The sequence below is a fragment of the Pipra filicauda genome, unplaced genomic scaffold, assembly GCF_003945595.2.
Source record: "Pipra filicauda isolate LSUMZ 115617 unplaced genomic scaffold, ASM394559v2 scaffold37_size4185640_pilon, whole genome shotgun sequence".
In the NCBI taxonomy this organism is placed as follows: domain Eukaryota; kingdom Metazoa; phylum Chordata; class Aves; order Passeriformes; family Pipridae; genus Pipra; species Pipra filicauda.
In genome coordinates, this window is record NW_024104509.1 from 3,825,348 (window position 1) to 3,843,821 (window position 18,474).

General features: G+C 36.9%; 2 long non-coding RNA genes across 2 annotated transcripts; both read left to right on the forward strand.

Annotated features, from left to right (window-relative positions):
• Positions 1–1,868: 1,868 nt before the first annotated feature.
• Positions 1,869–7,840, forward strand: LOC120323923. The gene is made up of 3 exons (XR_005564868.1): positions 1,869–1,937; positions 6,530–6,606; positions 7,648–7,840. It is a non-coding gene; the product is annotated as an uncharacterized LOC120323923 (long non-coding RNA).
• A 1,422-nt stretch (positions 7,841–9,262) lies between these two features.
• Positions 9,263–11,999, forward strand: LOC120323924. The gene is made up of 3 exons (XR_005564869.1): positions 9,263–9,301; positions 9,589–9,635; positions 11,829–11,999. It is a non-coding gene; the product is annotated as an uncharacterized LOC120323924 (long non-coding RNA).
• The last annotated feature ends 6,475 nt before the right edge of the window (positions 12,000–18,474 follow it).

Sequence of the window (18,474 nt, forward strand, 5' to 3'; positions counted from 1 at the left end):
TCCTAATATAAATAGGTATTCAATAATGAGTAGAAAATAAATTAGAGTTTGCTCCATTATCTGCATTTATTTTGAGGCACTTTCCTTTTATTTACAGAATGCACTTGTCTACACTCCAGGGTCAGGTGACTCTGAATTAAATGAGATGTTTTTGTTCCTAGTGAAATGGTGAACATCCCCTTGAAGAATTCACTTAAAGTCCAGAAAAACAGACCCAGACACACTTTTTGGAGTGGTGACCTTTGTTGAAATAGGCAGATTTCTCATCTACCAAACAACTGCCTTGCATTGCAAAGCATGGGCTGAAAATGTGGAAATATATCTATCTGATTAATTTCAATATTCAACTGTCAAATTCTGAGTTTTGCAACTGCAGAAATATAGTGAAATTTAAAATCCCTGGGCTATGGAATCTGAATCTTCTAAAAATTTAGCTTATAATGTAAATGCCTTTTTTTTTTCAAATACTATAATTTTAAATTATAGTATTAAATTATAGTATTAAATTTAATTTAAATTTAATTTAAATTAAAAGATACTATAATTTTAACATATTACATTTAATCAATTAAAACAGTAGAAGGGGAATCTTGAATATCAAATGAAGTCTCAAAATAGAAGTACCAATAACACCATATTTTTTCATGGATTTTTTGTAGGCCATACCTGGAAATATTTCTTAATGGCAGCTTTTGTTGGCATCAGTTTACTTCATATCTTCTTCATTTCCATTATGTCTTTGAAGAAGGAAACTAAAAGAGGAGGCTTTTGAGGAAGTTCACATTTTCCATTATCTGCTTTGTTTTGTTTGGGTTTTTCTGTAGAGTGGGCAGATTTAGAAGAAAGTATGAGGCAGTATTTACAGAAATCCCTAGGAAAGTAAAACTTCTGATGTGCAAGTATTACACTCCCTTGAAAGACTAACCTGTCATTATCTATATGGAAATGACAGGTTATTTATATTTCTTTAATTTCGGATTTGTAACTTCTAATAAATGAAACACAGTGCTGCTTTGTTGAACTTTCTCATCCCCATGTAGGTTAATTTTACACAGCTGAATGTGAACAATTACATGAATGGCTTTCATCTTATGATTAATAAAAGGTTGAATTTTCTATCTTCAGAAGAAAATAAGTCAAGTAGGTAGCAGAATTTATGGCATGGGAAGAACACAAAAGTAATTTATCCAGTGCTCATGCATGCAAACATGTTTGGTCATTAATGAATACACAAATTTATGAATACACATGCACATGCATTTGTTAATAAATAATAGTTTTATAAAAAAAAAAATCTTTCATGGTGTTGACAGGGTTCACTCAACTTTTTTCTTCCTTCTGTGAAAGTCAGAACCTGCCTGGATTACAGGAGGTACAGGTTAACCTACTCATGTACTATCTTCCTGCTAAAATATGATTCTAAGAATGTCTCCTTCAGATGCATTTTAGGGACTAAACTTGAGTACTTGCAATTTATTCTCAAGATTTGACTTAAAATAAAAATCAAGAATCTTTCTCCTCAAGTTTAATTTAATTTTATAACAATAGCATGTATGCATTTTAAATTCATTTCCCCAGATCCACACTTATGTAACTTATATCTACCATATAACTGCTGGTAGAAAATCAAACTTTTGGATATGTTGTAATAGTTGCTATCTGCAAACCTGCAGGTACTTTTTGAAAATTTTTCAAAAGAGAGGAACACATTTATTCTTCCACGTTCCCATCTGGAATAGGTTACTGAAATTAAATGTCATTGCTGTTCCTTTTGCATGTTGCGTGAGCACTGATTTAACCAGTAGTCTTTGTTTTACTCTCAATATCTGCTCTTGCATGTTGGTGTCATTAACTTGCAGTTCTTTTAGATGCAGCTAGTAAATGTAACATTTCTGGAAAGAAGATAATCATCATTTTGGAAAACATCATAGGTGAGGGTAAGTTCACTGGTGGAAGAAGTACATACAGGTTCCTCGCAAGGGGAAGCAGAGGGGAAGGCACCAGTCTCTTCACTCTGGTGACCAATGACAGGACCTGAGGGAATGGCATGAAGCTGTGCTAGGGGAGGTTTAGGTTGGATATTAGGGAAAGGTTCTTCACCCAGACTATGCTTGAGCACTGGCACAGGCTGCCTTGCAAAATGTTCACAGAACCAAGCCTGACAGAGTTCAAGAAGCAGCTGGACAACACTCTTGGACACATGGTGTGATTCTTGGCACTGTTCTGTGCAGGGCCAGGAGTTGGATGTTGGCATTCCTTGTGAGTCCCTTCCAACTCAGGGTATTCTATGATTCTGTGATAAAAAAGAAAGAATTGTGTTTTCATTTTCTCTGCACTGAAATGTCACCAAAACATAAGCATTTAAAATAAATTGATCCACTAAAATATATTTTTCTCTGTAAATACCAAAAAAAGAAAATTCCTCTGCCATATCTCTGCTCATTATATGTCTGCCCATGTTTCTTATTTTAGTCTAACTTCCATATTTCATTTGGTGTTTTGTGAATCCACCTTAATGTTTTCCATTTTTCATTTGGTTATCACTTCAGACACCATAATCCATTTATTCCTTGTTCTCCAAATTCTTGTCTTTAACTTTTGTATCTGAAACATTACTCTGCTTTTACCTACCATTTTGCTCTCACTTACCTGCTGTCTTTCCTTCTTTTTTTATTCCCTGTGATTATGCTTCTTTTAAGTATCTTTCACACCTTTGGATTGAATATGATATGTAAAAATTTCTTTTTGTTCTAATGGCAAAAGTTTCTCATTTTTTCCTTTCTGTCTATATCCTTCTCTGTTACTCTACTGAGTTCAGTTCACTGTGTTTCTCAGCCAGTTAATCAGTGACTTGCAGGGAGACAAGGTACTAAGGAGTTCTGTGCTGAACACAAAAAGACACTTTCTCCTTTTTGTTAGTTTGCTTTTCCTCCCCCACCTTCAGTTTGCAGTCACAGGCTGAATGTCCTCCCAGTAGCTGCAGTGTGCCCAGCTTTGTCTTCCTCCTCCTTTCTGTCCCTTCATGACATTTGTGCCAACAGCAAACCTTTTCCCCTTTGCCTGAACTCTAGTTTTGCTCATACTTTCATCTTGTATTTAAACCTTTTGAAAGAGACATTTTCTGAAAGGTTGCAAAGGTTTAGCATAATATACTCTATTTCACAGAACAATAAAGAATTGTAATTCTTCCTTTTCCTAAGGATAACATATTATATGGGTTTAGTATCTACTTCTATATCTTAACTGTCCTTCTGAGTAAAACCAAGAGTAGTGCAAAGAGATGTTTCCAAAGAGATGTCTTCTACCCCCGAATTTTACAAAGGCAAGAAGAGATAGTCCTTATTCCCTGTCCATGGACATGAAAAACCTATTGTTATCTATACTATAGGATTAGATGATAATATTATATAAGTGGGATAAATGTGATCAATTGTACCAACGCTTGACATATTACACAATAATTTTAATCAGAAATTCAGTGATATTTCAAAGTAACATCAGGACATGCAGTTTATGTCACAGAGACCTAAAATTCATTTACTTAATAGAGTCTCAGAAATATGGGAATAGCCATTAACAGCATTGTTGATTATAACGATTGCAGCTTAAAGACCCCTATTTCTCATTCGAATAAATTAGAAAGCTGTGGGAAAATTTATTGCTATCCCGCGAGTATGACTGTGCACAAGTTAGAGATTATCACTGCCCTCTGCTTCTCTTATGAGTTTGAGAAAGGATTTTTTTATTTCAGTTTCTTTCACAACTCAGAAGATAAAAACTAAGTCCTGCATCTAGAAAAAGGCAGTCCATCTCGTTGAGAAGAAAAAGATTTGTTGTTGTTTTTTAAGGCTGACTTTCAAGCCCAACACAGCTTATGCAAAACTGCTTTGGTAGTCCAATATGCAATTTATTCCCCATCTGCAATAACTGCAGACACATTGATTTACATTAACGTAACATGATGGATATGACTTTTGTATGTGTCTGTTCATGTTTCTGTCAGCCCCTACTGGAGCAGAGATCTCAAACGTAACAAATTTCACATCAAATATCAGAGCATGAACAGTGAGTGCCATGACACAAATGTCCTGAAGCACTCAGTTTTACCTAACACTGAAGGACTCTTATTACTTGCTACATGTGTTTTTTAATATGTGGATCCTCTGGTGTGTAATAATAGGTGAGCTTGTAAAAACAGTTTCAGTGAAAAAATCCAGAAGGTACCAGTGCCAAGTGTTTCCCTGATGCACCATCTATTCAGCAACTGTGGAGCCCAGCGGGAATTGAGATCCTTCCAGGGAACTGCAATAAAAGACCAACCTGAGCAGCAGTTCATATGGGGCAGCTCAGAAAAACAAAACTTATACCAGACTGTCCGGAATGAAATCTTTACATCTTGATCAAACACTGAAATTCCACAGCACTTTTTCAAAGCAAAAATCAAAACATTTTTTGTTTTAATTTTCTTTTAGAAAAAAGGCTGGAAAATGACAAAAACAGGGATAAAATGGAAACTAGTGATCAGCTGTGTTTGCCAGGTAACCTGGGGGCTTTTCAACCTGCCTGTTTCCTTTCCAGTGGCTGTGAATTCAACACGCAGCTTTCTTGGCAAGCCTATGACCCCCTACTAAAACGGCTATCTGTTCCTAACAGAGTAATATGGTTAGGTGGCAAGGGCCAGACACTGCGAGCAAGCGCACCGTGACAATTTCTGCAGAAAAGCATGAACAAATGAGGAGGTTTTTTACATCCATTATAATAACTAGATAATGTCCTAATCACAACAGAAAGTATAAGCACAATACAGGATAAGAAACTCCATGGTAATTTGATCTTTCTTCCACTGAAGGAATTAAAATCATAGAATCTGAGAAAAATTAATGTTAGAGGGAACATCTAGGCATCACTGAGTTCAACTTCTCACTGAAACTGAGGCTGACCTCAAAGTTTTGGACCATTTTGGGTTATTTTGAAGTAAAAATTAACTTGATGAAAGAGGTGACAACAACAGTGAGGCTGGTAGAAATGGAAATAGTTCTAGGGTAAGAACACTAGAAGAAAATTACAGTAGGGTAGCAGGTCTGCAGTGATGTTAAAAGAGCAGCTGTCAGATTTGTGTGTGCTACGCTGCTAACCTCTTTCTCAGATCTTCTCAACAACATAGACACTTGAGGCTTTTGTTGCTCCTTTTTCCTTTCACAGATGAAGACTTTGTTGTTTCCTGAATTCAGTTTTTTGCCATACTCACAATAAAATACATTGTCAAGAGTAGTGCCTCACTAAGGTAACTCATCTTCCTTAGCTTTGTGGGTTTTTGTTACAGAAGATTGGTGGTGAAACCCGATAATCAACATTCAGAAAAAGTCTGAGTTCCATTCAGAACACAGATTAATTAACACAACTCAGTTAGTATATCTGTTGAGCCAGGGCTTGTGTTAAGCTGTCAAATTACTCACCAGCCTTCTACTCTTTACTTGACTGGGCTCTGAGTCTATGTGTGCCTTCTCAATAGCTAAGGCACTATAAGTGATATAGAGTCCTTTATTTATGATGGCTTTGCAGGATAGCTCAAACTCAATAATAAAATAATTTTAAAATAAAAAAAAATTCATAAAGATGACTAAAAGTGTATATTTACTTCACTGAATGAACATAGCTAAGAATATTCTTTAGGGAAAACGTGGCATAAAGCACTGTCATTTTCATTGTAATTCAAAGCTTTATACTGGATTATGATGGGGACCATACATTTTTAATAACAACCCTATTTTCAAATGAGGTAAAACAGGAGAGGTGCCTATGACTGCTTCCAGACAAAGAATATGAAAAAGTCTACCCTGTAAAGAGGTACGTAGTCTCCCTGGTTTTCCTGTTAAATAGCTCCATAGGAGGCAATGTTGTAAGGTACCTGGAAAGCATAAGGACCTGTGAATTTGTTTGCCTTTTTTTCTTCAGTGCATTTGGTTATACTTCTGAAAAACAGAATATGTATCGATACTCAATGTGTATAACTCTTAAGACTGGCATAACACAAACAACAATTGCCAAGATGTCATATTTAGAATCTCAGAAATACCCTTTGTCTTGGACCAAATGTGCTTTAAAATCTTTTCAGTAGGCAAACTGAACATCTTAAGATCCATGTGACATTTTAAGATCTGTGACTTCCAGTTCTCATCCTACTCTTCTGAAGTTTTAACTTTAACTTGAAATTGTATTCAAATTATCCATTCAGGAGAAAAACAGCTATATTCTGTTCTTTACTCTCCTTGCTAAGTTCAATTTTATATAGATTTTAAACTACTGTTTCACTCTGAGAAGTAGCTGTGTCAAAATAACTGTCTTGCTTAGCAGATTTTCTTATCCACATTCCAGTACACTGTTTTACTTCAGTGACAAAAAATAAAAAATTTTTACTCCTCTGAAGAGGTGTCCTCATGCTGATAAGTTACCTAGTTTTTATTTTAGCAAAATTAGTAGTATGGAACCAGAACGGCATATCAATCCTCTCTTTCATCTTGTTTTCCAGACATCACGGTTTCATGAATATAGTGAGAGGGAAGACGATCAGTGCCTAGGAGCCTGGAGACCCTGCCATCATCCCTGGTGAGTTGGGGATGAGAAGCACTATTCACTGTGCATTTGGAGGATACCCCATGCACACATGGACTCACTTACTAATTGTCATCTCTGTATATCTGTATATATGTGGGGGTCTTATTATTTTTGCCCCCTCCCAAAAGTCAGTGTTTACCACGTATGATCAATTAACTTCAGTCTTACAACAGCTTAAATGGAAGAATAACTTTATGACACTGCAAGTGCATTTAGTATAAAATATTTAAAATAATAAATTTTAGTAAAAATCTGAACTATAGTATAACTAGAGTGACACACTATGATGATTTTAACAGTCTCAGGTTATGACTGTTCAGGTGTAGTGTTATCTTTTCAAATTCCGAGTTGTTTCTGCTTAAGACACTAAAAAAGCTCCTTCCCTGAGCAGTGCTGATGAGGCTTTTTTCTTTATGGATTTGCTTCCTTTGTCCCTTAATACTTCAATACATCCAATTACTGTTCTCTGTCCCTTCTCTTGTAGGGTCCTACAGGCAATTTTGTGAATAGAGACCTACCTATGTGCTGGCTGGCCCATCAGTGCATTTGTCATGTAGAGCAAGTTACATAGTAAGCTGGCTGCTCCCAATCAATCTGTACAGGTTTTGCTTTGTCTGAGCGTTCTCTGGGACACCAGCTTGAGAATCTCTTCCTTTTTTGTTCAGCTTTCATAAAATTTGTAGGAACTTATCATTGAGAATTCTTTCACCTTTGGCTGAAACTGACAGGCAAATTTAGAGGTATGGTAGAAATGACAGAGAGCGCGTTGTCACAAGACATGTTCTCACAAGAAACAAAACTGCAATTTTATTTAATCACTTCTGGTATTAAGCACAATACCAGAAGTGTGCTTAAGGACTGTTAAGCAGTTGGACTTACTTACTGTTGGACTGCTTCAGTCACATAAAATACAAATCAAGGATATTATATAAACTTACTCCTTGCTTATGAATGAAAAGAACAAGTTTATTCACATTTGTTTAATTTTTACTTTTATATTTCTAGCTGTGATCTTCATCCTTTTATTTGTAGGTTTCTTGAACTACTTTCTCAAACAAATGTGGTCCCATTTGGTTCACACTCATCTGAAATCCTATTGGAACATTCATATGTGTTGTCAGACTCTGACAGAGGTACAACTCTTCATCTATCTTTTTTCTTACTGTTTCTTCTGTTTCATGAAAAGTAAACTGTATCTTTTCTTTAAAAAACCTCTTTAGTCCTCTCTTCCCTGGCAATCTTCTTATTAATCCCAAACTCCAGGTCTGGCCCATCATAGTGCCAAGGTCTCATTAAAATTACAGAGTTGTTTATGTCTTTTATATTCCATTCTTTCTGTGAGGAGTTCCCCTGAAACCTCCACAAAGCTGCACTATGATCAATCTTTAAATATGTTTTTTTTCTCCGTGGTGTTTACGCAAAAATTGGCAACGGGATGCTACTACAAGGACAATCAGGCTGAACAACTTTACTTGCCTTGTTTCCTTGCGCTCTACAGCTATTCTATATCCATATGCTATCTTTGTCTTTTACTTAATATGCAAGATATTTGTGTCAGAGAACATTTTTGTGCTTTCTGTGTAACATCTGTCCTGATGATTTCATAGTCTCTGAAAAAGGAATTTGGGTTTTTCAGTAAGATCACTATTTCTGTAATAAGCGACTATTTGGAAGCTTAAAATGTATATGTTGCAACATGTAGCTGCAAAACTTTATTAATAAAATAATTTAAAATTTTAAAATTTTTATTTAAAATTAAATTTCCAGTTTGCACCTTCTCTGGTATTCATCATTGTTTGTTTAAGTTTTTTTAATTCTAAAAATCTGAAGGATACTCTGGGTTATAGTCACAAAATTAATCTACAGACTACTAACATACTCCCAGCTCCATAAGTTCCTCATGAAGATCCAGCACCAGAAAGGGGGTTGACCACTATCAAGAACCGTGGAAAGCAAAAACTGTGAAAGCAAAGCTAGAGATTGCTCATTTCCCTAGACACAAAAATATCTTAATTTTTAACATATACTTTGCAGAATTGTACTCCATATTATACTCTGAAAATTATTTTGTAAGCTAAGATAGTGTAAAGAGATTAAAGAGTTTTACTTAAGTTTTCTGAAATTGCTGGAGGACTGCACTACTGCTGAAAACAGCTGTAGCAGGTTTTGATGCGAAAAAACAAGGATTTGCAAGTATTGGTTTAATATGAATAGCAATCTTGGACAGGGATAAATGAAAGTATTGTTATTGATATAAGTCACTAGACCAAGCACTTCACTCAGTACAGACATTGAGATGTTCTGTAAATTTTATTTAATGCTTTGTGTTTACTGTGAGGCAGTGGAACAGGCTGCCCAGGGAAGTTGTGGATGGTCCATCCCAGACAATGTTCAGGACAGGTTGGATGGAACTTTAAGGTGTCCCTGGCCATGGCAGGGAGGTTGGAACTAGGTGATCTTTCAGATCCCTTCCAACCCAACCCATTCTATGATTCTATGCTTTTATGTCACAGGATTCTGACTCCATCACAGAGATCCAAACAAACACAGAATTCCATAACTTTTAGTTCTAACAGTGTTTAGATAAGTAGATGTAAGTAATAATGTAAAACAGATGTAAATAATAGTAGCAGAAAAGTTTATCGAGCCCTTCAAGAGGCTGAAGTGCAAGTTGAAATGTATAGAGGTGCATAGTATGATTTTTCAAATTTACTTCCCCAAGAGGATTTCCTTTCTTAAGAGGATTAAATACTCAGGAATATTAGGCAGCCTGATCAGAACAGAAGGTCCAAGTCTTACTTGTAAAAATGAATGAAAATAAACCGCCACAGAAATTATTTTCATCCATTCCCTCTAACAGTGAGAAAAAGGCAGTAATGAAACTTTTTCTCATGTAATCTTCCTTTGAGGTTTCATATTTTATTTTGTGGGAAATATTTGATTTTATCACCATTTGCTCTTTTTTTCTCATAGTGAGCCTTTGAATTCCCATTCAGTTTTCCAGCTTGAAGGCAAATCAGGTAAAAATTATTCTCTCTCTTTTTTTTTTTCCCCCCAGAGCGGGGATGAACAGTATGTGGCACATACCTTTACTTGAATTTTTTGAAGTGAAAAATAAAGGATTAGTTTTTCCCACTAGGTTTTAGCAGAGTAGAAGGCTCAAGATCAAAACATACAGAAACTCTACAAACTTTAAAAATCACACAAAGTTTCAACATCAGAACCTGCAAATTAACATCATTATATTAAAATAATTAGTGGAATGGTCCCAGAGCCGTATCTAGGAGTTTTCAAATTTCAACCATAAATTCCACTGTTACAAGACTGGGGAAAAATCCTAAATTATTCTTAATATCAACCTTACAATAACAATACCATCAGACTCTCACAGGGTATTTATAAGATTTACTCAAAATTTCTGTAGCTCAGCTGGTTAGGGAATGACACCAAGGTAGTGGGTTTGATCCCTGTATGGGCCATTTACTTCAGAGTGGGACTCGATGATCCTTGTGGGTCCCTTCCATCTCAGAATATTCTGTGAAAACAAAGCCCTATAATTTGATGTACAGAATTTTTTAGGTAGAAGATTTCAAATTGTGTTCTCTTTAAGACTTACTGGTGTTCCCAAAAATCTTTTGCTGACTACTCTTAAGCAAACCTGGCTCTAATTTTCTGCCTCCAAAACATGATTCCATACATAGTAAGAATTCAGTCTGCATCCAAGCTGAGTAGCAGGCACATAATAGAGATGATGATGTTGTAATGCAGTTTTATGAAAGCATCACATCAAAAACAGTGAAAGAAGCAAATAGAATGCTAGAAATTATTCAAAAAAGAATACAGAAGGGAAGGCACTACTATGCCACTGCATAAATTCTTCATATAACTACATTTTGAATGCTCTCATTTCTATTATATTATTTTTGAGATGTGAGAACAAGAATTGAGGAAAGTGCAGAGGAGGGTATCAGGGATAATCAAAGTTAAAGAATAATATTGGTAGAAGGAATAACTAAATAGACTTGGACCCTTCAGCCTGGGAAAGAGATGACTGAGAAGGAATAGAATAAAAGTCTATAAAAACCATGAGTAGAATGAAAAAGCATAAGGTGTTATTATTTCCTTTCTTTTCCAATAGAAGGCCTAGGGGGCAGGAAAAAAATAAGTTGCAAAAAAAATTGAGATACTGCCTCACACAGCTCCTCAGGATGTTTTTTATGCTCAGACTTTATGTAGGCTCAAAAAGGATCTGGGCAAACTAAGAAAAGTCTTAAGGACTAGTTAAAAGCAAGACTTGTAACTCAGAAAACCCCAAGTCATAGTTTCTAGCTGTGGAGATAAACACAGAGCATCTCCTGTATTGCCTGCACTCTGAGATGACCTTGTGATCACAAGTAAACTTTGCTCTCACTCAGCAGGGTTACTCAAGCATATATTTACACTGTGTGGATCAATATGTACACGCAAAAGACAGACTTCAAGTGTACAAATGCATTTTGCCGCTTTTTCAAAGGTATCTTGGCACGTTACCTTATTGAGTAGGTTAAAAAAAACCCAAAAAAACAACAAACAAAACAAAAGAAACACATTTTTGCATCGCGCTTTACCATATCCCTTACAGTACTGAAATCATTAAATCATTTCTGTTAAATAATATGTTTCTGGGAGCGGTGGTTTTATTTGACTTAGATATTTTAGACTCTGAAACAGGCGAATTCACTCTTGGAAAAAAAAGATAGATAATATGATGCAGTAAAAGTACAACAGTTTACAGGTTTTAACAGCTCATGTGTCAAGTTGTCCATCCCTAAAGTAGTTAAAGATTCTTATGGGATTATGGACTTGTATTTGACATTTTTGTCTAAAAACACCACTCTCATACGCACATGCACACAGACATGCTCCCCCAAGATCACTGCAAGACCTACAGCATTTACCAATATAAATAGACACAACTCTCCTTAATCATAGTTTCATTTAACATGCACACATTCTATGTGTATTCTTTGGATTTTCCATTTAACTTTGGGCCAGATGGTGCCAGTGGGAGCTTGTAATGTGAATCTGTTCTCACAAATAAGGAACTTTTGAAGGCATTGCCCTTCAGTGAACTATTGTAATATCAAAGGCTACAGAAGCTTTTTTTTACAGAGACAAGGCTTGGTTTGCTGGTATTGTACGGAGTGAGAACACAGATTTCATCTTTTTTCCAGGTCTGAACATAAAGATGGTACTGATTATCACCAGCTTCTGCATAGAACAACAGAGCAGTGCAAGGCTTATTGTATATGACACAGACTACCATGAGTATTGACACCATTTCATTTAACTTCTCTCCATTTAAGCTTCTTTTTGGAAGATGTGATGTGTAAAATACGTAGTACAAAAGCATGTAATTTCAGCAGATAATGACATTCAACATTTTTGTCTGCTTTCTTCTATCCTAGTCATTCTGACTTGCTTAATTACACCAGTAAAAAAAGATGATATTTCAAAATGGGGAAATGAATAATTGTTTTCAATAGGTGCAATAGTTATTGCTTCAAACAAATATAATAATTAAAGCTATGCTCCTGCGCCCTTACACAGTGAACAAAAGCAGCTTCCAACACTCAGTGGTCCATAGTGGGAAATTAGAACCATGGCACTTATCCCAAAATAAGATTTCTCAATGATCAAATACAACAAACTTAACGAATTTCATATCTTGAGTCAAGGATACTTTACCTAGTAGAACAGAAAATGAGATTTTAGCTCTGTGAGACAGCTGATATTTAGACATTTGACTTTTTTTTCCAAAACTTTCCAGAGAGTAAACATTTTCCAGAAAGGTCAGTTAAACAATGAAAGTATTTTTCATTCTGAATGGGTTCAGATATATTTTGTATCCACCTAAGCCAGTACCGTGGTTTATAGGAAAAGCAATACAACTGTTTCATACTTTAAAAATTTGACTTCTCAACTGCCAGGGAAATGTACTTTAGTTGGGACTATTCCTCTGTGGATAAACTTGCTGGGCTATGTCATGAGAGATATAGTTAGCTGAGCTGAAGCAGTGTGAAGAACCCATACTATACTGTTTCAATGAGGCTCTAAGGCTGCTTAGGAAAAAGCAAAATGCATTCAAAGCATCCGGACTGAAATCTATTGACATGGACAGTCATAATCAGGAAAAATAAGTTTCGCAGAAGAAAGTGATTTAACAATATTCTTTGCCACAGACTCCTTGATTGGAAACCTTACATGTTGTATAAAAAATGTCTTTAATTAAGGTCATATTTTAAATATTGATGAGTATGAGCCAGGGCCAACTACAGATCAATTTCCCAACTTTTGCTTATGTTTAGTAACTACTAAATTTCATACAGTCTTTTTGATTTAATTTGTTTTTTGGTATAAAGTTACACTTCTCACATGAACGAGCATTGAAGAACTGGATCCCAAATTATTCTTCAATACAGTTAATATTGAACACAATACTTAGATATACCATGTCTGTAGTACTCCTGTTGGTTCTGAAACCACACTGGCTTTCAGGTAGAATTCCTTCTGCTATAGCGGGTATTAATCTGTTCAAGAGTATTATTGCCAGGATTTTGCCAGCAATGGAGAGCAGAGTAATACCACGGTAATTTGAACAGTCTGATTTAATTCCTTTCTTCTTATATAAGGTGATGATGACTGCATCATGAAGGTCTGATGGTCATTCGCCTAGTTCCCAACAGTGCACCACAAACTCATGAAATTTAGCATGGAGTGCAAGGCCCCCATGTTTCCAGATTTCAGGTGGAATTCCATCAACCCCAGCTGCCTTGCCGATGCTGCTGAGCTCTTTGGGCTGGAAGTCAGCTTAAAGAAGACAGAAGTTCTCTATCAACCTGCACCTCAGGAAGTCTTCCATCATTCCCATATCACCATTGGCCAATCAGAGCTCAAATCAGTCCAACAATTTAATTATCTAGGCATCTCCTCGGACAGTAAGATTGATGGAGAGACAGACAACAGGTTAGCAAAGATATATAGTGCCTTCAAAAAGCTTCATAAAAGAGTTTGGGGAAATAAACACTTGAAGAAAAGTACAAAGATCAGTGTTTACAGAGTCACAGTGCTGTCTACTCTCTTATATGGATCTGAATCATGGGGCATCTACCACCACCACCTGCGTCTCCTAGAACACTTCCATCAACGCTGCCTCCGTACAATCTTAAACTGGTCAGATTATGCGACTAATATGTCTGTTCTTGAACAGCCAGCAATCACAAGTATTGAGGCCATGTTGCTGAGAACACAGCTGTGCTGGGCAGGGCACATGTCCAGGAAGAAGGACCACTGCCTCCCTAAGATCTTGCTTTATGGTGAACTTGCCACCGGCTGCCGCAAGAGAGGAGCCCCGAAGAGGAGATACAAGGACTCCTTGAAACAACATCTCAGCCTTGGCCATATTGATCATCATAACTGGTCTACTCTGGCCTCCAATCAGGAGGTCTGGAGACACACCATCTATAACGCTGCTGCTTCCTTTGAGAATGTATGCAGGATCACTCTTGAGGAGAAAAGACAATGCAGAAAGAATCGTGCCTTGCAGAATATACCACCTAAGGAGTCTTTCTGCTGTGTCTTTTGCAACGGGTTGTGCCTGTCTCGTATTGGCCTTTTTAGCCACCAGCGCGCTTGTAAGAAATGTGGGTAGAGACCTTCCCAAATCTTCATTCGCGAAGAGTGACTTAGATATATTAAGACATCCTGTGACATGATATAAACACTAGTTAAATATTTTACTTAGTTTTAAATGTTTTCGGCTGTGTCTACTGGCAAAAAACATTTTCTTTGGAGCACAGCCATTTTTTTTCTGTGTGTGTTACTTTAATTTCTTTATTCTTTATTCTTTGGGCTGATGTAACCTACAGAGAGGTAACCTACAGCTACTTCTAAAATTTCGTCTTTCCTAAATTTCAAGTTCTTTGGAGGCCTCACAGTTCTTTTATTTTCAATATTTCAGAAGTTCAGGATTCTGAGGAAACTGAGTAGCAAATAAAATAAAAGGAGAGCAATTTTTATCTGTTCCTTTTGGTATTCCATATGTATGTGTTATCAGTGATCTTATTAGCACTTTTATTGATTCCTGCTTTTAAAATCACTTCTCTTTTCCAAGAATTTCCAAAGTTCTTTCAAACACCATGCTTTTGCCTGAGTTAAAGAATAAGTAAGATTTAGAAAGTCCAGGAAAACCCTTGCTTTCAAATACAAAGCACCCTCATCTATACAATGAGCCAAATCCTTTTGAAATTGCAGTGTTGGAAATTGTATTTGTGATATGGTTTTATGCATGCATAGCTCACAGTTCTATTTAATCCTATAAAAAACCTGATTGGATTTTCACTCACATTCTTAGAGATTTCTAAGACAATATTATCCTTACTGAACTCACACTGCCAGCTTTTGGAAGAAGAAGTGATGGTCCAGTCATCTAGCTAACAAGCCATTCATTCTCCAAAAGGTTTTTATACTTCTTATAAAGCCTTAAATTTACTGAGGAGTCCCAGGCCTTGTTTCTGGGCAATAACACAGAATAGATCACAAAACCTAGCTGCATTAAGACTGGCATTCTTTGTTTACTAAGGTCTATTGCTGTAGGAAATTGTCTTCTTTCAAATTAAAACTATAAAGGAAGCTGTACGTGGATAACTGTATTTAGACACTGGGCAGCATGTCACAAAATATTTTAATGTGGGAACATTAGATTTATTTCCTCTCTCAAATTCCCATACAAATCTATATATTTTCCCGTATATAGTCTTGTGATAAGTCTTTTTTCAGTTAAGCATTTCTTTTGCATTCTACTTGAGAAACAACAGTATTTTAAACATCAGTTGGGCTTCCCAGTTAACATACATGATTTTATTTCAGACTCTAGCCAAATGTCTTTTCTACACCTTTGTATCTTAACCAACTGGAAATCAAAGGAGAAAGGAGTAGGTGGTTTGTGATGTCTATAGCATATTTGTATTTCATGATACAATAAAGTGCTAGCAGCACTGGAAAACCTTTTCCATTATGTTAGTTTTTTATGGTAATGGTCATTTTCACCCTGCCTAAATAGTTGGCTTCTGCAATTAAATATTACTTGTTTTCTAACTTCTGCTGTTTCATGCCTGTGTGTGCACATGCATGTCCACAAAGAAGCATTCTCTTTCACAGCATGTCCACTGTAGCAAAGCTGTTAGAAAGAAAAGCCAGACAATCAAATTCATGGATTTTTAAGCATTCTTTTATTCCTAGTTGCTGTTCCCTTTATCCCGCTTATTACTTTTTCATCTTACAAGCTGCTCATTGCCTTTTCATCTTTTTTTTGCATTAATACCATTTTCAGTGAATAGTTTGGCAAAGGTCAGATGATGGATTCTCATACCAGAATAAGGTATGTGATGGGTTAACCCCGGATAGACATCAGGTGCCCAGTAAAGCTGCTCTAGCCCTCCCCTTCTCAGCTGGGCAGGGAACAGAATATATAATGAAGGTCTCCTGGGTCAAGATAAGGACAGGGAGAGGTCACTCACCGATTACTGTCATGGGAAAACCAACCTTGACTTGGAGAAATTAATTTATTACCAATCAAAACAGAATAGAATAATGAGAAATAAACCCAAATCTTTAAACATCTTCTCCTTACCCCTCCCTTCTTCCTGGGCTTAACTTTAGTTACAATTTTTCTCCCTCTTCCTCCCCAGCAGCACAGGAAGATGGAGAATGGGGACTGTGGTCAGTTCATCACACATTTTCTCTGCCACTTCTTCCTCCAGGGGAAGGACTCCTCACACTTTTCCCCTGCTCTAGCATGGGATCTCACTCATGGGAACTTCTTCAATGTGAGTCTTTCTCAAGTTCTTCATTAACTGCTCCATTATAGGTCCCTTCCACAGAGTGCAGTACTTCAGGAACTGACCACTTCAGCATGGTTCCCTCAAGGGGCCATGGGTCCTGCCAGGAGGCTGCTTCACTGTGGGCTTCATGTGGGGTCACAACCTCCTTCAGACATCCACCTGCTCTCCACATGCTGCAGGTGGATCTCTGATCCACCATGGGACCTCCATGGCCTGCAAAGGGACAGTCTGCCACTCACCATCGTCTTCATCATGGGCTGCAGGGGAATCTCTGCTCCAATACCTGAAGCACCTCTTCCCCTCCCTTCTTCACTCATCTTAGTGTTTGCAGAGCTGTTGTTCTCACATCTCCTCACTTCTCTCTTCTCTGACTGCAAATCGTGCAGGATTTTTTCCCCCTTCCTAAATCTGCTAACACGCTTGCTGATGGCCTTGGCCAGCTGCAGATCTATCCTGGAGCTGGCTGACACTGCCTCTGTCACACACAGGGGAAGTTGCTGGCAGCTTCTCACAGAAGCCACCCCTGCAGCCCCTCCTCTCTCACACCCCCTGCCCACCTTGCTACTACCAAAACTTTTCCAAGCCTGATACACAGGAAGAGGAAATTATTTGCCATTTTAAGTCTGGCTCAGAATGCTATTAAAAAACTATTGCCAAAGTAATAAGTTATTGCTTAATAACTTGCATCCTTGCTACTGGCCAAGCATCTCCCTAGATTGCTAATTTTCATTTTTAAAAAGTCTTGCAGAACACTGAGAATTCTAAGGGACTGGAGGAAAGCTAATACATCAATAACACAGAAAAGGTAAATGGGATGACTGGATAATTACTGGCTTGTCAGTATGACATTGATCTAGGCAAAATAACAGTACAACTTAGGTGGAGTACAGTTAATAAAGAATTGCATACATAATTAATTCCAATGAGCAATTCCAACTAATATGGAAGTTGTGCTTTCAAGCAATTTTGACGCTTCTTTAGTTGGGTTTTACCTACTTTGTTTTTAAATACAGAAGTACAGTTAGAATTTTCTGTAAAATAATTTTCTTCTTGGCCTAATATTAACTTAGGGTTTCATCAGCAACATGAATTAAAATACTACATTTAATCCAATTTCCAGAAGAAAAAATGTATAGGAGAGTAAGTAAAGACTACCTCATATACATTGCATCAAACTGATGCCTTAAGCCCCTAATGGTTTTTTATTTTTCTAATATTTGTAAGCCTTATAAGTTTTATAGGTAGTAGAAGTAGATTTTAAAGGCAGCATCCCTCACTCCCTTTCCCTGTAGTACAAATAGCCTACACATTCCTTAACCCTCTTACCTCATTCTATGCACCCCATATCACTCCAACCCCCGAATCCAGTAGAAATGTTTAGTCTCTTGTCAAGGCAAGGCCTGTTCTGTTTGGAGAATGCTTGTATCTTGGCCCAAACTGCAGAACATGGCCAAGAACTGGGTAACTGTGTGCACTCTGTGCCCCAAAGAAGATGAAGATTGATGAAGAGAGGGTCTCAAAAAGCCCCCAGCCCCAACTCCCAGGGGGGCGGGGTGAGGGGTGGATCAGGGCAAAAGTAACAGGGTGGACACACTTGGGATTGGACAGATATTGTTATAAAATGTAACATCTCAGGCACAGCCGGCATGTGTAACATCTATTTCCTTGGCAAAATTAAACCCTTTCCTTATCTCACCCTAATTAACTGCTCCTGAGTTTTTTCTTAGCACCAGCTGAGCAGGCATCAAAACTATGAGATTACAACTGCATCAAAATAATTTCCTTCAAAAATCAGCATTTTTGAAACAATCACTTTCCGTGGATATTGGAATGTTTCTTAAAGAAACATTAAAAAATAAACACAGAAAAATATTCATAATTTGGTTTTCTGACACCTTTCTCAAGAAGAACCATCAACAGGAATCCTATCTCTATATTTTATCAGCTATCTTAGAGATAGGAATTTATTACTTTTAAA